Raw genomic sequence first — 19,228 nt, forward strand, 5'->3', positions numbered from 1 at the left:
TGCTTCCTGATCCTTAAGTGTTGAAATTGGGAACTAGTGACAAAAGTGCACTGTAGGTGGAGAACTGCTGACAGAGAGACAATCCTTCATCATTAATACCAAGGTTAAATAAAGATTAAGCTCAGAGCAGCAACAAGAGCCCTGGAGACTTTTGGTAGGCAAGATGCCCAGATGTTCTTCCTATCGTTTCAGCCTGGCATATGAGCAGAGGTGAGGAAGGTCAAGTGGGAAGGTGGCCGATTATAGAGAAGATGATGGCATGGTCATCAGTTATTCTTGGAGAGTCTGAGAATAGAACAGCTACTGCCAGGTAGTTAATTAATGATTTCTTCTACATACTTAAAGATTTCTTAAATTTTATTCTTAGACTCATGTGATCACAATAGTTCTCCTTTATTCACTCTAACCACATATAATAATTTCAGTTATATTCAAACCAAAACACTGCAGTTTAAAAAAAAACTAGATAAAAAGTTTATTTCATGGTTTCAATGGTATATATAATTTGGCAGTATGGGTGCTATTGCATTTTATTCATATAATCTAAGAATATAATGAATAGTGAATATCCTGAATGGTCTTCTTTGATCAATAAAGCAATTTTTTTTTGCGAAAATTTTTCCTTATGAACAGTTTTTTTTTAAACATTTTTTTTTTTTAAAGGTTTTATTTATTTATTTGAGAGAGAGAATGAGAGCACATGAGAGGGGGGAGGTTCAGAGGGAGGAGCAGACTCCCTGCAGAGCAGGGAGCCCGATGCGGGACTCGATCCCAGGACTCCAGGATCATGACCTGAGCCGAAGGCAGTCGCTTAACCAACTGAGCCACCCAGGCGCCCCCTTATGAACAGTTTTTTGTAAGAGTTTTTATTTTTCCACATAAAAGATTAATTTTGCCTAAAGATTCATGATCCGGACAGGTCTGCTTTCTGGCCTTGTTCCAGTCCCTGATGATTTTAGATTCAGTACTGATCAGGAAAAGAGTAATAGTAGAGTAGGAAGTAATATAGGTGCTTTATTATAAACTTGTGTAATATTAGTCTTTGTTCTTTCTTACTTAAATCACCCTCAGAAGTCATCATAAACCTGATTGAAAACCAAATGGGTAATTAGTCCTATACTGCTTTTGTTTTTGAATCTCCAGATTCATGAGCAATTTCTTCAAAATTTCATACTCAGGGGTGCCTGGGTGGCTCAGTCGTTAAGGGTCTGCCTTCGTCTCAGGTCATGATCCCAGGGTCCTGGGATGGAGCCCCGCACTGGGCTCCCTGCTCCGCGGGAAGCCTGCTTCTCCCTCTCCCACTCCCCCTGCTTGTGTTCCCTCTCTCGCTGTGTCTCTCTCTGTCAAATAAATAAATAAAATCTTAAAAAAAAAATTCACCTCAGGCTCTCCAGAAAAACAAAAACAAAAAAGAAAAACACTTCCAAATCCAACATTGTTTGAAGAGTTTCTGGAATTTTACAAAAACAAACAAACAAACAAAAAAAACTTTAATTAAAAATTATTATGGGTTATAGCTATAGATACTAGCTATTGCTTCTTCAATTGTACGTTTTTATAAATGATCCTTCCCCACCCATAGTTGCTCCTAAGAAGTGGTCCTGGGGGACAATATTTCAACAAGTGATCTTGCCTTTTTGCCTACACTCTGTATACCAGAGATGAATACCAAACGTGTTGACTTCGTCAAATGCTCTTTTGTGAGAACAAGGGTTTGGTTCACTTAAAAAAAAGTTAGGTAGCAGCAAGGATCTGTCAAAATTCATGTGTCATTGAGATGATGAATGGAGCTGTGGCAATTTAAAACTATGCACAAGCTGAGGTTCGATTGTAGTGGAAAGTAAAAGCTGGTCCATATGTTATAGAAGAGCAAATTTGCAGAGATGCTCATGTGGCTCCAGTATTTTTTGGACTCCTTCCAAATACTTCCGCCTAAGTACCAACTTCCCGGACACCTCTCAAATTTCCAGACTTCTGAGGTGCCTCTTTCCCTCAGTAGTAATATGTACTACTCCACTGGGTGCAATAATAAAAGTTTCTATCTCATGTGCTGGGGAAAACCCTGTGAAAATTTTGGTGATTTCAAGATCTTGGAGGGATTATATTTTTCTTATGTGCTTTTGCTCCATTTATGCTGAGTTTTTTAATTTCATCTAACCTCAGGCTCTTTCCACCTCTGTTTTTTTTGTTTGTTTGTTTTTTGCTTTGTTGTTTTTGTTGTTGTTGTTAACACATGTTGCTACAAGCATGAAATGAAGCTGCTTCTTATTTAAGTTAGCCAAAGGAATCTAACAGAGGCAGTATGAATATCTGTATAGTTAAGCAAGAGACAGTGGTTTTTAATTAGGCCCTGTACCCTATTATCTGTGAGAATAAGCATTGACAAAAACCTGTCCATATTAGTTTGGTTGATCTCTCCCTGACTTCATTACTTTTATACATTACTTATTTCAGCTTGGGTTACATTATTTTGTTTGTATCCAAAATGAATGAATCTCTCAATTGTAATCACAAGTAGATTTCATATAGTTCTCTAATAATTACTTTATAATTGTATGTCTTAGAAATTCTAGAAAAATTATGCTTAAAACTAGTAGGATATTTCAGAAAGCACTTGTCTTAAAATTGTTGGCCTTATGCAAAAGTAGGGGTCTGATTTTTCAGATTAAATTGGTGTACTTCAGCTTTTAAAAAGACATAGTATTTTTTTAATGCCATCATTTTGGAAGGCTACCAGTATTTTATTTTGAAAACTTTATTTGAAGTGACACATTTTATACACCAATAGTCACATCTCATTTTCAAAGAAACTAAGTGAGCTACAGCTTAGCTCTAGCCCTAAGTGACATGGAGAGGTAAGTCATTGAGTTGAAATCCTTTCAGTCAGCTCTCTGTGAAGTCAAGAACCATATTCACGGCATCTTGAGGCAGGGGATAGTTCCTTTTTTTTTTTTTTTTTTTGAACTTAGCTTGCACTTGGCAATATTTGACACATAAAGCTGTAGGCAAGAATGTTGGACTTGGCAGAATATGCCATTAAAAAAATGTGAACTCAAATGAAAACTTGCTTTCAAAATTAACACTAATTGCTGACAATAATGCCACTTTTCGTTTTCAGACAACTTGTTCTCCTTTCGTTCAGATGCACATGTATTTTGTAGCTATAGTTAAGGAATTTTATTTTGCTCCCAACTTCTCAGAACTTAAATCATCAGGTAAGTGTCCAGCATGGATCCTTTAAATACAGAGATGGTATTAAAGCCTAAATTTTAAGGTTGTGCTTTTCATATAAAAAAGCAGGAAGGGCAGAGGGAGAGGGAGAGAGAATCTTAAGCAGATTCCCCACCGAGTGTGGAGCCCCACGCAGGGCTTGATCTCAGGACCCTCAGATCACGACCTGAGCTGAAACCAAGAGTCAGATGCTGAACCCACTGACTGTGCCACCTTAATCTCCCCTATTTTGAATATTCCCCAGGTTTCTTATCTTTCACTTTACCCCCAATTCACTGAACTCACTTGGTTAAAGAACTTTTTATCAGGGTATATTTGACTCTATAGACATTTCCAAAAACCAAATTTCCCAAATCATGTACTTACAATCCCCCCCATTAAACAATAAACATATAGTTAATGGGCCTATAAATAAAAAATAGGATATAATTTTAAGAGATTAAAGCATTTTAAATAGAGTTAATGGTAGGCATTTTAGAGTGACTTTAGTATTACTAACTATAAACTTTTATATCTACATATCTGAAAATTAATGAGCTAAAAATGTGGAACAATCAATTATTTGAATGAGTCTCATAATGAAACTTAGTAGCCATAGAACACGGATGATTTCATCCAGGTGGCACAGTATTCCTTCCTTTCTGACTGGTCGAGAGTACCAGTAAGGAATAATTTATGCCTGTCATGGGGTTTTTCTTAAATAAAAATGACTGGTAGCTGTCTTTTACAAATATCATACTCTGAAAATTACTCTATAGAAATCTAAGGCCAATATTATTCCATGCCTGTTTCATTTAATTAATAGATTGTAGCTGATGAAAATGTCATTTCCCAAATTAAATCCTGACATTCCCCTCCCCTCTTTCTTTTAATATATGTTCAAGACATCATTACATTCTATAAGGTTATTTTCATTGATTTGAACATTTATTCCAGTGATAACCCATTTTGCCTATGGGTATGCTTAGATCTGTTGGAAATAATTTTGTGACACATAGCTAAATTAATGCCATTCCCTTTATATTTTGAGTTTAAAGAAATATGTCCCTTAATACTATCCAAATCAACATTTACTCAAAGTGATGTTCACTTCAGTGACCTCATCTCTAGCTAAAACTTCATGGGGGTGTCTAAGATCTGTATTTTTCCCAAAATTATAGTCATATTGATTCAACTGTCCATGTGCATATACTCTTATTATATGATTAATGTTTTTTCAGCTTTTACTAATGTTTCATCTGTTATCTGTGAGTAATTTTAATACTTGGTAGATTCCTTCATAATTTTTATTATTTGAAAATAATAGCATATGCTCTCCTTATTGAGGCCATCGTTGTGAAATATCTCTGGGTACGTTAAGGACGTTCCATCTTCAAGGTATATCATACTATTATCTTCCTAAGAACCAATATTTTCTTAGCATTCTTCACTCCCCCCCTTTTTTTTTTCCTTAATCTTTTGGACTATTTGCCAAAGAGAAACACTATTTTTTTTCAATTCACAAGAAGCTCTATTCAGTGATAACAGGTAAAGAATAACAAAACTATGTTGAGATATGAATGCTGGGCCTTGGTTTATTTACAAGGAGAATATTGAGGCCCACTTTCCAACCATGCTGTGTGAGTTATTGGCTTGACAACGGAACATAATTTTTAAAAAGTTATACCATGTATCTATACTTTTTTCCTTGAATAATTTAAATGAATACAAGACATGCCATATTTGTAGTATTTACTTAGTATCTGATTTCTAATTCTATATATGAACATACACACAGAAAATAGAAAATTACACCTTAAGACATAAGTTCCTTATTCATAATTTATTGCAACAAAATGAATTTTTCAATTTCATTTTGCAAATTGAAGCTACTTCTGTGAATCATAATTTTTTTCAGTAGCTTTATTGATATCTCAGTCATTCCTGCTTTAAATATTAAGTATTTTTAACCATTGTGATGCATTATTCATTAATTTCTGTTACTTTTTACTCTAAAATTTACTATAAAATGATTCTAAAAATCATCTCTATTTTTAATGTGATCTTTATAACCCTATTTGTTATTAAATTTTACCCAGTTTGATTTTTGGAAAAGCTATGTTTCTATGATTCCTATAGTATCAAAATTAAGTTTTCAATAGACTTTTAATATATGTTTTGCTATAGAATAAGCAAGATTTAAGTCTATTTTCTCTGAATGTAATATTGATGAAATTTCTTTTGAATTACACATATCAAAATATGAGATATTTTAAAGTATTTTTCCTGTCGTTTCTTAATTTAAAAAGGATGATCTGAAGTAATACTGTATTATAAGCTGTTTGGAATAAAAGTCTGTTAAAGAATTCAGGCACAGCTTTTTGTTGTTGTTTTGTTTTGTTTTGTTTCTTTTAAGGCTCCCTGATGGTTTTTGCAGAATGATCTTGTAATTCGGCAAATGTCGATGAGGTAGCAAACTTTAAATCTACACAGTGGATATGATTTCACATGCATATCAAACTGTAGCATTAATTTGATTCTCAAGGCCTATTGCAGAATCACCTATGTTTCATTTCTCAATAAACTTAACAGGCCTAATTGGCTCAAGACGTCTTCCCATGGAGAGAAAGCTAAGAACTGAAACAAATCAACATGAAAGCCTTTTTGTTTGTTTGTTTTTTATCAGGAACTATGTACTCCTTAGAATGCATGAAACTCAATATATCAAGTTGAATATAAAAGAAAATATTGGACTCTCAATGAGATAACTTCTTAGAACACTTGAATACTGGTTAATTAAAAAAAAAAAAAATCTTCCCTAAATGCCCAAAGTCTTTTTCTTTTGTTATACAGTAGGCTCCCCAATCTATTCTTGACAACAAACTGTCCATCAAGAACACGTTTTCAGGCTCTTTACTACTACTTCTTCCAAAATGGTATTTAGATCTTCAACATAGCATGTAAATAGCAAAGACCTTTTCCACTAAATATAGTATAAAGTTTTCAATATTGGAATCTCTATTGCATTCTGTATCTATTCCTATTAAAATTACCTTCTTTCTCCTATAGTGCTCTTCCGTTTGATGCTTAGAAAGGCTGATGTTTCCCCTTAACGAATAATATCTGATCGATGAAAATGCTAACCATGATAAGAATTAGAGTAATAATGTATATTCAGTTTAAATTCCTTGGCAGGGAAATTCACAGTTCAAGGTTTAAAATAATTAAGTAAATGTTGAAATCTTTTATAAATAATTTACCTATCACTAAAATAAAATGCAAAATAAAACTAAAATGTAGATAATTTTTGCTATATATGTTATAGTTATAGAGGTAATTTCCCATTAGTCACCTTGAGATGACTCTGTAGGGTACTGATGATGGCTTGGTTCCCTCACATGTCTGAATGACCACACCTGTCTATGTTCCTTTTCTGAAAGTACTTTATCTTTCCTTTAAAAAGAACGTGAAATATGATCTGAATATATTATGAACACTTTGTTTATATTTATTTATACCAGATCATTCAAGCCTTGTTTCACGTTCTGTCTTCAGGCTTTGCTTATATATCTTTTGAGAGTATAATCCTTAAGGCCAAATTTATATTGGTTACTCTCATTATATGACTCACTCATCCACTCTTAGGTTTTAGCCAAAAGAAATGAAATCATATGTCCAGGGGTGCCTGGGTGGCTCAGTTGGTTAATTGTTTGCCTTCTGCTCTGGTCATGATTCCAGGGTCCTGGGATTGAGCCCTGTGATGGGCTGCCTGCTCTGCGGGGAGTCTGCTTCTCCCTCTGCCCCTCCCCCTGCTCGTGCTCTCTCTCTGTCTCAAATAAATAAATACAATCTTAAAAAAATATGTCCATATAAGACATGCACAGAAATTTTGGCATCTTTATTTGTAATAGCCTAACACTGGATTAACCCAGAATCTTTATCAAATGATGAAAGATACACCACAAATCAAACCTAGATGTCCATGGGTAGCATGTTTGCATTATCACCTATCTTATTTTCTTCATATATCACTCTCTGAAATTAACTCATTTTGTAATCTTTTTATTATTTTGTAATTTTTTTAGTTCCCTGAGAGAATATTTGCTTCTTAGAACTTGTACCTTGTTGCATTTTTATTAAGTACTCTGAACAGTACTTGGCATACAGTAGTTTTTCAAAAATTATTTTTGAGTGCATGTACAAAGGCTTTATAGCTATAATTTCGTTTGATGATTAGTTTCTTGTTTTTCTTATAATGGAGTAGAATTGTGTTTCTAAGCAGCTACATTTCCTGGAAAGGGTATTTTCTCAAAAGTAACACCATATTTTCTAGTAAGTTAAATTAATCTCAGGGTAAATTCAGTGCCTTAACAAACCTCATTACTAGATTTGCTGAAGGTGGCTCTTCTAAGCATTACCTTCATTAATATTCTCTTCTCATTTTTCACCCATTACTATATTAGTAACTGCCAAAAGCTGAGGTTTTCAAGAAAACACTGTGCTGTTGAAGACTGAATATGTAATGAAGAAAATATAAAAAATTTAGCAAATTACATAGCAACAAATCTGTTTCTTGACAAGAATTAGTTACAGCTTAAACACATGCTTTTGTGCACCATGTAAAAATCACAGCATTTGTAAATATAATCATGTTTACATGGGGAGTTACAGAAATGTACTTTGTGACTATCTTTACATGAAATTTTGGAAATTATCAATACTATTTTTATCATGTCATTTGACAACATTTTGAGTTCAAGGAAAATGTTATAGTATAGATTTAAACACTAGGCATAAGGTCAGTAGATCTATTTCATCATTTTCTTGGGATAATCCAACATTAGTTAAACCCACAGCAGTGTGCGAGATTTTATTTTGCAATTTTATTTTAATTTTCTGTCAGTAGTATCTGTAAACCTGTAAACTTTATGATAGAGACTAATAATGTATTTTTAAATTTCTTTAAATATGAAGGAAATATGCCCTAACAGCATTTATGCTAATATCCATTTTTCACATTGTCTTTATATTTCTTCATGAATGATTCTCAAAAGGACACAGTTTTGATCTCTTTAGTACCACCTTAGATAAATACTCTTTTATATGAGTTTAAAATAATTTATTTTAGGGGCGCCTGGGTGGCTCAGTCATTAAGCGTCTGCCTTCGGCTCAGGTCATGATCCCAGTGTCCTGGGATCAAGCCCCACATCGGGCTCCCTGCTCCACGGGAAGACTGCTTCTCCCTCTCCCACTCCCCCTGCTTGTGTTCCCTCTCTCACTGTGTCTCTCTCTCTCTGTCAAATAAATAAATAAATAAATAAATAAATAAATAAAATAATGTATTTTAGTAATTCTTTCATATTTGCTATAAAAATACCAGGTTTTCACAAGGTAAAATAAAATAATTGAATGGTGGTACTGTTTTATATTTTGTTTCATAATCTCTTAATTTGTGTACATTCCTCTTTTAGAATTTGATTACATTATTGTTGTTTGTTTAGAGTCAAATCCAACAAATTCTTGGAAAACTATTCTATTTCTAATAGATTTTTTTCCTGTTTCCCAGACTGAGTGATCTCATTTTTTAATAAACACAATGCCATGGTCTCATATAATAATTGGCAAGTAAGAAAACATAATGATGATGTACTTCTCCTTACAATGTTTTACTAAAGATTAAGAAATTATCACCACTACAGAAGTTTAGCTTAAAAATCCACTTATTTTTATAGTTCTTAATGAGTTACATAGAATTAATATTAACCCAAGTGATGTGTCTTCTCAAAATCAAAGTCTTACAGCATGGTTGATTTTGAACATACATAACAATTTGTAGTTAAAAACCCCCTTGTACAATTCTTCTGCAATCTATGGAAGGTATTTTCCTCTATCATAAATCAATTCCTCTTTCCTGTAATTCTATTCTAGGTCCGGACATTATTTTTACAATTCTGTATGAACTTAACTCCCAAATGTATGCTTAGAAGTTAAGCTTTCAAAATACATTTTAGGAATCCAAGTATAGTTTGTTTCTCAAATGTGAGTTAGAATCACCTTAGGGGCTTTTGAAAAACACTGATTCTGAGGCACTTTCCCAGACCATTTAAGTCAAAATCTGGAAGGGTGTCTCAGGCATTAGTAGTTTTTACATTCTTGAGGTGATTCTAATGAGATCCCAGCCTTGAGAATTACTGACACTGAATAATTAACAAACATTAACATATATTGGTAAAGTATAGGTGTCTTGATAAAAATGCAGACTTTGGTTCAGTAGGTTAGGGTTGGTTGGTCCATGAACAATACTTTATGTAGCAAGGAAATAGAACAGAGATTGTTGCTGGGCAAGAAAAGGGTAGCTCCTGATCTTTATGAAATCAGGAAAAACAAAAAAGCAAAAGGCAGGAAGAACCAAGTGAAAGCAAACAGAAGCTAGCAGAAACAGGGACAGTCTTTAAAGAAAATTGATGAGTGTCAGTCTCTGTATTTACTGACTTTATTTAATGAATATCTACAGTATGTGGAAATTGTTATTCTAGTTAGCCTCTGCTAGGTTTTTTTGTGTGCAAAAAGCTCCTGAAAAACAGATTCTGTTCTAAAGGACTTTTGCTCATGCCCATCGCATACATTTCTTTCTTTCAATCAGAATACAAAGCTAAACAAAACAAAACAAAACAAAAACAAAAATAGGGAAAAAACCGTTGTTTACCTTTACACTGATTTACTTGGTTGTTCACACTCACTGCTTCCTTAGCCCAGCTTTTCTCTGGTGTCAGAGCAGAGCCATCTCCAGCAGGGCAGCTGGTGAGTACTGCTTGTATAGCTCTCAAGAGAATGCAGCAGGTGAGGAGACTGAATAGTGAATGGTTAGCCGGCAAAAGGAATGGGCAGTTCTTGGCTCAGGTTCAGAAATTACTTGAATGTAGGCACTTCTTCCATAAACATGGCTTGGTGGAAATGGTTGCCACCTGCCTCTATTCCCAGGGGCTAATATTCCTGCTGCTGAGTCAGCTTATAGTTCAAGAGGCTGTTAATGTCTGCAATACTAAGAATTTGGAGGCATGCCCTTGCTGCCCAGATGGTGGCTTCTGGACATCAGGTACAGTACATTTAGACTGGCAGAGTCCCGTGCTTACCAGTCAGGGATTCATATACTTCTGCTGCTGATACTGTTTGGTGACAGGTGCCCCAGACATAATAAGATCAGCACATCCCATAAACACATGAATAGGTTTGTGCATAGAAATGTCAAATTGGATTTAGTTTTAAATGAAATAACATATTCCTGTTCAGGAAAAATACAACCATTGCCTATGATAAAAAGCGGAATTGCTAAAATGTGTGAAGACAAATGTCAAAATTATAATAAAAGGTTACACAATTTACTCCGTATTATTGTTTTATATATGCACACATACACTTACATAGCTTCAGGAATATAGGGATATAATGTTACATAAATATGAAGTTATATTTGATCTGTGAATTTATATTTATATATTTATAATATATAACAAATACACTATGTTATATCATTATTTTGCAATATCTACATTATCTAACTAGCACAAATCACCTATTATGGTTTTACAAATATTCATTTTCATTAAGTTTGTGAGTAAATACTGTATCTGCTTCACCTATAAATAAGACAGAATTCTTTGCAACTATTGAAGAGAAAATATTTAGGACAAGAAGGATTAGTTAACACAAATGTATGCAAGTTCATGTAAGAGATGATTAGGACCTTAAGCATCTTGTCTCTGAGTTAAAGAAGAATGATCAATTATGGATATTGTAAAAATAAAGAAAACATAGAAATGCATGGGCAGAGACCAATATAAAAGTTCTCGAGCAAGAGACTTTATCTCACAAATTTCTGGTCATTATTACCCAGCACCCTAACCCCACCCAATCCCCCCCACCCAGCACTCGTAGATAACTTCGTCATTGGTAAAGTATTTCTAAAGTACAAGGAGACACAGGGCACCTGGATGGCTCAGTCGTTTAAGCGTCTGCCTTCGGCTCATGTCATGATCCCAGAGTCCTGGGATGGAGCCCCACATCGGACTCCTTGCTCGGCGGGAGGCCTGCTTCTCCCTCTGCAACCCCTCTGCTTGTGTTCCCTCTCTTGCTGTGTCTCTCTCTGTCAAATAAATAAATAAATAAATCTTTAAAAAAATTTTTAAAAATACAAGGAGACAAAAATGGTGTTCTTAACAGGACTCATTGATGTGTAAGCTTGTCCATTGTGAGAGTCACCTGCCTTTTGGCACTCACTTTATCCATGTATACACAAAAGACAAGGCCCTGCCATTAACTGTTTTGAATTTGGGACAAAGTAGAGAAAACAATTATTGAAGAACTGGAGACTTTGCCAGAAACTAATTGCACCAACATTGTGCTTAACAATTGGAAACACAAAAATTTTTTTTAGTCTTGCTCCAAAATATCCATTGCAACAATAGAAACAATTAGAATAAAGTCAAACTCACCTTGGATAATGTGATTTTTAGCAGCCAGTAAAACATGTGTTCACTATAGCTTCTTTCATTCCTTTTCATTCCTTTTCAGCTCCTAGTTAAGGAGCACTAAATAAAGAAATCAATAAAATGATGCAATTATAGGATTTGGCAGATTTTTTTATCCTGGTCTTTAGGGAGAATTTTAAGATTATGAATGGAAACTTAAAATGAGGAGGATAGGAAAAGAGAAGAAGTAAAACAAAGAAACACAACAAAATTAAATATACAGGGATAGATGATAGATAGATAGATATAGATATATGAATATAGAAGGGAAAATGCTCAGGGAAAAAGAACTTTTCCCCCAATTTATTTCCAAACGCTTCATGAGTTTAAGAAACATTATCTTTGTGGAACTTAAGTTGCACTTAAATTTATACTTTAGGAAACTTACAAATATTCTGGCTGATAAGGTTTCTTATCAGTGATTAGACTACAAGAAAATTCATAGGAAATCCAAGTGGAGATCAGATATGTGAGAAGGTATAAAAATTTGAGAGCTTGGTGCTTAGTGGAGAGTAAAATCTTGGCATAGCCCAACAATAACAAAACCTGCGTAACTTTAATAAATTCCCCATCACCTCAAACGCTGTACTTTACTTTCCAAAAGAGACATGGTCAGAAACATAAAAGGTATATATTTGGACAAATGGACTATTTTACCAAGTATTTATAGCATGATTTATTGGCTCCGTGGTTCTAAAACATATTATGATACAGAAAACATGTGAAATGTTAGTATAGAAATAATTTTCATTTGAGAATTATAGTATATACCTTGTATGGCACAAGAGATTTCGAAGTACTTGTGATTTTAGCTAACTTTTATATTTAAATCTCCAATGTAACTTTTCACTGAAATTTAAAATTTATCTTTTAACAGATCGAGTAAGCAATAAAAAAATCATCCAACTTCCTATAACAATTATTTAAAATTTTTTAAATTTTTTTTAATTTTTTTTTTTTTTAAGATTTTATTTATTTGACAGAGAGAGAGACAGTGAGAGCAGAAACACAAGCAGGGGGAGTGGGAGAGGGAGAAGCAGGCTTCCCGCCAAGCAGGGAGCCCGATGTGGGGCTTGATCCTAGGACTCTGGGATCATGACCTGAGCCGAAGGCAGACACTTAACGACTGAGCCACCCAGGCACCCCAATTATTTAAATTTTAAAATAGCATAATGATTATTTTAGGAAGCAATATTGCTAAAGGCATTTTAATATTATTAATTATATGTTAATATATTTGCTAATTTTTAACTTACATGTTCTCCAGGTGAATGGGTGTTAATCCTTTCTATAATCAAAACTGTTCTAGATAGCACACAGAACTACCAAATATAAGTTCTATTTTCAGCCACTGTGAAATTTGGGCAAAGCCACATTTTGTAACAAAACTTGGAAACTGTATGCTATTGTGAATACCATTCTATTTGGAAAGGTAAATTTTTAGAATTGGAGAAGCAATTGAAATGGTGATAGTGAGGTTTTTAAACAAGGTTGGAAAAATAAGAACGAGGAGGATGCTCGGAGTTAAATAGAAATGTATTTTAAAAAGTCAGTTGAATATTTACTCCTTAATAGGCACATTACCCAACAGGTATAAATTGACTTTCCATGGATCCCCACCAAAGATAATTTTATGGTGATCAAGTTGAACATTCCATTCCTTCTTCAAAGATTTCCTTTATTTCAAGCTTAGATTTTCACTTGCCTCCTAAAGTCTCTGCTTATATTGTCCTCACCTCAACTTGAATATGGTTACATGTAAATCTGAATCTTATTTTACAAAATTTCTGTTTTCTGGAAGATTTACATCTACTTCACCATGAAGCATTATTTTCCTAGTATTTCTAAATTTCATTCAATTCTGAGACAAGTTGTCTTTGGTCATTATATAATGGACCCCTCCACAATGTTCAGCAAAACTCATGAAGTTATCTCAGACTATTCTTCGTCCATTTTCTTCCTTGATCTATGAGATCTCTTCTAGGGCTACATATTTTTGATTTAACCGTTACCAGAACATGGTGTAGCACAGAGTATGCTTAGTAGTTATAATTTGCTGTAAACAATGTATGTAGAGAAATCCATCCTATCACCAACTATATCTAATTTTAGTTAAACTTTGTGATTGGCTATAAATATTCTTTAAAATGTTCTTTAATATCCTTCTTGGTGCTTCAAAGAGCACTATAGGGAATATATATGCTATAATTTGATATGTTTAAGATAAAATTTCATTTTATACATGAGACCAATGAACAAATAAAAATAAATAATGATAACTGGATACTTTTCTACTAATAGCTTATCTAAATTTCTCTGGATTTATATCCCATTTGTATCATTTTCACATGTTTACAAAATATTTTTATAAGGTTAAAGAAGTTAAAACAAATTATACAATTTCTTCCTAAAGAGAACAAAGGTTTTTATTTTTGTTGTTCTTTTTTTACATTTTGCATCTTCTCTAAGGATTATAAATGTAACATCGATGATACCAAAAGTTTTTAGTAAGCTTACCTGTAATTCTAAAAGAACACCTTAAACTTAACATATTTATTGATGCCCAGACAGTCTGTTACAAATATTCTACCAGAGGGAATAAACAAATGCTATAAGTATTATAAACTACTAATTTTACTAACAAGGAAAGATGGTTTAGTAATGGATGTTTAGATAATCAGACATTCATACCAGATACCAGAAGAAAATGACTGATATGAAACTGTAATTGTGAGGATTTTTTTGGAGATTTTCCAGAAATATTTTCATCCGAATAAAGCTGAAATAATTATTTAAATAATAGATTAATAATTTACCTAGCCAACATTATATCAGGGCCTTCACTACTTAGAATGATTCCAGTTGCTATTCTGTGAATTGCAAAACTTCCCATTCCTTTCTAATTCTGTCAGTCGTGGAGGGACTTAGGCTCTAAGGCTTATTTCGGATTCTCTGCTCTTCTACATATTTGGTTTATAGATCATCTCCTCTTCCTGCTTATGCTATACATGTTTTGCCTACCATTTTTTTGCCAGAAAATTGGTACTCAGCCTCTTTAGTTGATTTCAACTAATGAAACAAGCAAGCATACACACTAATAAACAGAATATACATCAGGTCTTTGTGTTCTTTATCATAGGTTATGTTCAGGAGAAAGTGATCCTACAACTTCAGTGGTTTATAACAACAAAATCATTTCTAATTCATGCTGAATGCCCATCTTGGGTCAGCTGCTGTTCTTTTACATGTCTTTTTTTTTTTCCCCTGGATACAAGCTGTCAGAATTGCTCCTACCTATTGTTCCTAAAGAACATTTCAAATGGCAGAAGGGAATAGATGTGAATGAAGCACACCCTGGTTTGTATAACATCTAGTCAGAAATGATGCATCATTTTGCTCCTATTGCATTGTCCAAAATAAACCGAGTCACATGACCATACCTGAGTTCAATATAATTGGAAAATATTATCTTCCTCTGTGGAGGGATGCAGAACAGTTGAGAATAAGTAATCCATGATTCACAGAGCTAGGGAGTCAGTGAGAAGATTATAGGTCAGCATGCGAATAATTTAACTGCATACCCTACTCCACATTATATTTCAAGCTCCCTTCCTCTTACTGGCTGATTTCTCTTTCTCTTTCCACCCATATACCCTTTTCATTTTATCCCTTCTAGATTTTGCTCAAGAAAAGCTAGTGTTTTTTTGGGGCACCTGGGTGGCTCAGTCGTTAAGCGTCTGCCTTCGGCTCAGGTCATGATCCCAGAGTCCTGGGATCGAGCCCCACATCGGGCTCCCTGCTCCGCGGGAAGCCTGCTTCTCCCTCTCCCACTCCCCCTGCTTGTGTTCCCTCTCTGGCTGTCTTTCTCTCTGTCAAATAAATAAAAAAAAAAAAAAACCTTTAAAGAAAAGCTAGTGTTTTCTCCCTTAGATACTCAGTAAAATATGTTGTAACCCATTTAGTGTGAGTAGATCTGCGTATTTTCTGGGTACTGTTAAAAATTTGCATATTTAGGAAAAAATTACAAAACATAGTTGTAAGGGAACTTTATTACAGTCCAAAGGGAGAAATGCAAAATATAGTCAAACATCTATTTATCTATATTTTAACTCCATAAAATTGATATTTTAAAAATGATTATAAAAAAATCTATGTGTAATATATACCCAAATTATGCTGGCCATTTTTAAATGTTTAAGATGTTTAGCATTTTAAGATATCCTTGATATCAATATCAGATATACTTAAAATCTGAAAGGATAATGTTTTATGTAAACTGGTTTGTTTTCACTATTTAATAATTGAGTAATGCTGGATTTACTTGGTCTTAGGGCTTACATTTTTCATGGCTAGGTAAACGTGCAAAATAATATGTATTATTTGGCATAAGCTGCTTGGAAAGCTATGTTGCTAATAAAAAATAATTTTAAAGTAATAATAACACTTTCCTATTTACACTTCGCTAATACCTGTTGTTTACAGTAAAATGAAAAGGTAGAATTAAAAAATCAGTCCCAGAAATTTGTTCTTTCCTGAACTATCTGCATCCTTGAAATGCTGAGCCAGATTAACATTAATCATTGATGTGAGTACATGATCAAAGATCCTCTAGCAAGAGGGCAAGAACTCATATCTCTGTCTCTCTGTCTCTACTTCCACCATTATCTTTATATCTAATTTTTAATCTTCATGTTAAATCCATATCCATATCTATATCTGTATATAACTTTTTAAAGTTGAAGAAAGAAATCAAAATCAGAATTCAGTTGTGGCAAATAAAAACTCAAAATTAATGGGCAAATATTTTTACACTTCAATCCATGTCAAATTGGGGGTAGAAAAAGCATCTGTAGATAATTGGTTGACAATTTCTGTTTAAATTTTTATTACAAGCCCAGCTTCTTCTGTTTACTTGTTTCTAAATGCAGGGTTTTATTTATGCTGCACAACACTATATGATGAATGCAAAAGTGGGATGCCTGGGGAAAATCAACTGTCAAACTGAATTCAGACATTATAGTTACTGTGATGTAAAAAAAAAAAAAAAAATCAGTACTGTCACACCCAAACACTTGTAAGCTTAAGAAACATGTTTTTGCTGTTTTTTTTTTTTTTTTTTCTTCTTAGGTTTTAACAGTTTTAAAATACTGAAGTACATAATGCCCTCTCAGAGTCATACTAGTTTTGTGTGGGAGAGGGTGGGGGAGAAGTTAAAACCATTGGGTTTTCTGCAACTGTATATTTACTAGTATCTATGGGCCAGTAATGGAAGAAAATCACAAAGAAAAAAGATTTTATATTGCCTTCAACATTTGTCCTGCTGAGCATTTTTCCTCCCCAGTACAAAACACAGAAAGATGAACTCCCAGACTCCCCAAAACATTTTGCAGATTTACTGTTGCTTTAAACAATATTTTAAGAAGAAAGCACTGAAAGTTCTAGAAATGATCTAGATGAATAAGCAAAATACACACAAATTAAAAACAATAAAAGCCTAATCATGGGGTCCATGGGTGGCTCAGTCAGTTAAGCATTGGATTCTTGGTTTCAGCTCAGGTCATGATCTCATGGGTCATGAGATAGATGGGCCTCTGGTTCCATGCTCAGCAGGGAGTCTGCTTGAGGATTCTCTCCCTCTGCCCCTCCCCCACCCCGCTCTCATGCTCACTCTCTCTCTAAATACATCTTTAGGAAGTCTAATCATATTAAAACCTAACTTTATCCATAAGTTTTGACAGGATGATTTTTCTGCTTTCTATTTGTTTTCAATGTGGTTGCTCTGTGAAGAAGCAAACTAGACTTACATCTTATAATGTCAGATTTTTTATATATGTATTTATATTTATGTTAAGCATCTGAGATTGTATATATGTATGTATATGTTACACATTTGTGTGTGATATTTATAGGTATGTTAGGTATTCCACCAATTCTCTCCTTTTCATATAATTTCTTTACTATCACCCTTATCTTCCAAATGACCTAATAGTAATGTCCCTCATGTGTGTATCTCAAATATGTTTAAATGTTCATTTATCCATAAGTGAAAATGATGTAGACCTATATACAGGAACTCTTATTTTCCTTTATCCGTTAAAAATACCCACTTGTAGTTGAATGTTTTCCTTTATCCGTTAAAAATACCCACTTGTAGTGGAATGTACTTGAAATGAATCTCGTGTGATTTGAAATTTTGAGAGATACCAAGGGGAGAAAGGAAAATGGGTCTTCTTTTCAGATTGTACAAATGTGGGAACTTGAAAACTCTTAGAACTCAAACATTAGCAATGGAGTCTTTCTCTATATTACAGGTGACATTTTGATTGCTTTTCTTTGGTCCTAGGATTGATCTCATTCCTACATCCAATCAGAGTAATATCATTCCTCTTTTTAGATCCCTTTCAGGTATAGGGAAGTACATGACTCCAAAGTCAGTCAGCTCATTGCTCCAGTTATGCCCTCAATTGAGGAGTAATTATGGGAAAAGTAAACTTTTTACTTTTAACCCCTTTTAATTTTAGGATTCTTATTGAGCCAGGAAGACATTGGTTAAGGGGGTAGTTGCTGTAGCATTTGTAATGGAATTTTCCTGGAGGAACCAGAAACATGTATGAATCATAATCTTCCACTGACCTCATCCCCGTCATACTCAATAAAATTTTGATAATGTTACAGAATAAACACATAATAGTGAGAGGAAAGAAAAATAACATTTCCCTTTTAAAGTTGGGGCCATGCCAGTGCTCGAACAAATGACTGCCTATGTCTGATTATAAATTTCACCAATCTTCAGCCACTTGCACAGCATTAGAAACCAAGTAATGACCAGCATGTTAGGAAGCCTTTTATGGTAAAATTCCATATATGTTTGTTTCAAATATGTCCCTCATGTGTATATCTCAAATATGTTTAAATGTTCATTTATCCATAAGACTAGTTATTGCAGTAAATGGGACTTTCCTTAATAGTTCTTATCATTGGTTTCCTTACTACACATTTCAGGGTTCACTCATTGATTTTTTTTATTCCAATCCCCTTCTGGGCTTTATTCAAATATTCACTCAATGTATTCTTCTCCTTTAATTCTCTCTAGGTGCTCATACCCTTCCCATTACCTACAATGAGTGGGAGAATACCCTTCTTTCCTATCCCAACTTTTAAAATAAGTTTAGTAAAATACCTTAAAAAAGACAAAAAGGCATAATCATTTCATTGTTAACTCTGTTTAAATATGGACATAGTGTAGAGAAGTATTTTAATTGATACTGAATTAAAAAGAATGATGTGAGATTGAAACAACTAATCTCAAAGCCTGAACATTTCTACTATTCTTCCACGCCTCGACTTTATTCATGGAGTCATTCTTAAGTTTACATTTATACAGCAAGCTTTACTATTTTAACTGCAAAACATTATTTTCCTTTAAGCAAATATCCTAGCTCTAAGACTAGCACTAAGGAACATTGTTTTCTCATTTTCCTGTTTATTCC

The 19,228-nt window shown here is 33.8% G+C and overlaps 1 long non-coding RNA gene across 1 annotated transcript in view; it reads right to left on the reverse strand.

Moving 5' to 3' along the window:
- The window catches only part of LOC116632929, a 62,021-nt gene extending 51,873 nt beyond the window's left edge, over positions 1–10,148 (reverse strand). Inside the window, exon 1 of the long non-coding RNA XR_004299537.1 lies at positions 9,917–10,148. This is a non-coding gene — a long non-coding RNA (uncharacterized LOC116632929). The remainder of the gene's footprint in view (positions 1–9,916) is intronic.
- Positions 10,149–19,228: the final 9,080 nt, after the last annotated feature.

Source organism: Phoca vitulina, unplaced genomic scaffold (assembly GCF_004348235.1).
Source record: "Phoca vitulina isolate PV1807 unplaced genomic scaffold, GSC_HSeal_1.0 scaffold7, whole genome shotgun sequence".
NCBI classification, from domain to species: domain Eukaryota; kingdom Metazoa; phylum Chordata; class Mammalia; order Carnivora; family Phocidae; genus Phoca; species Phoca vitulina.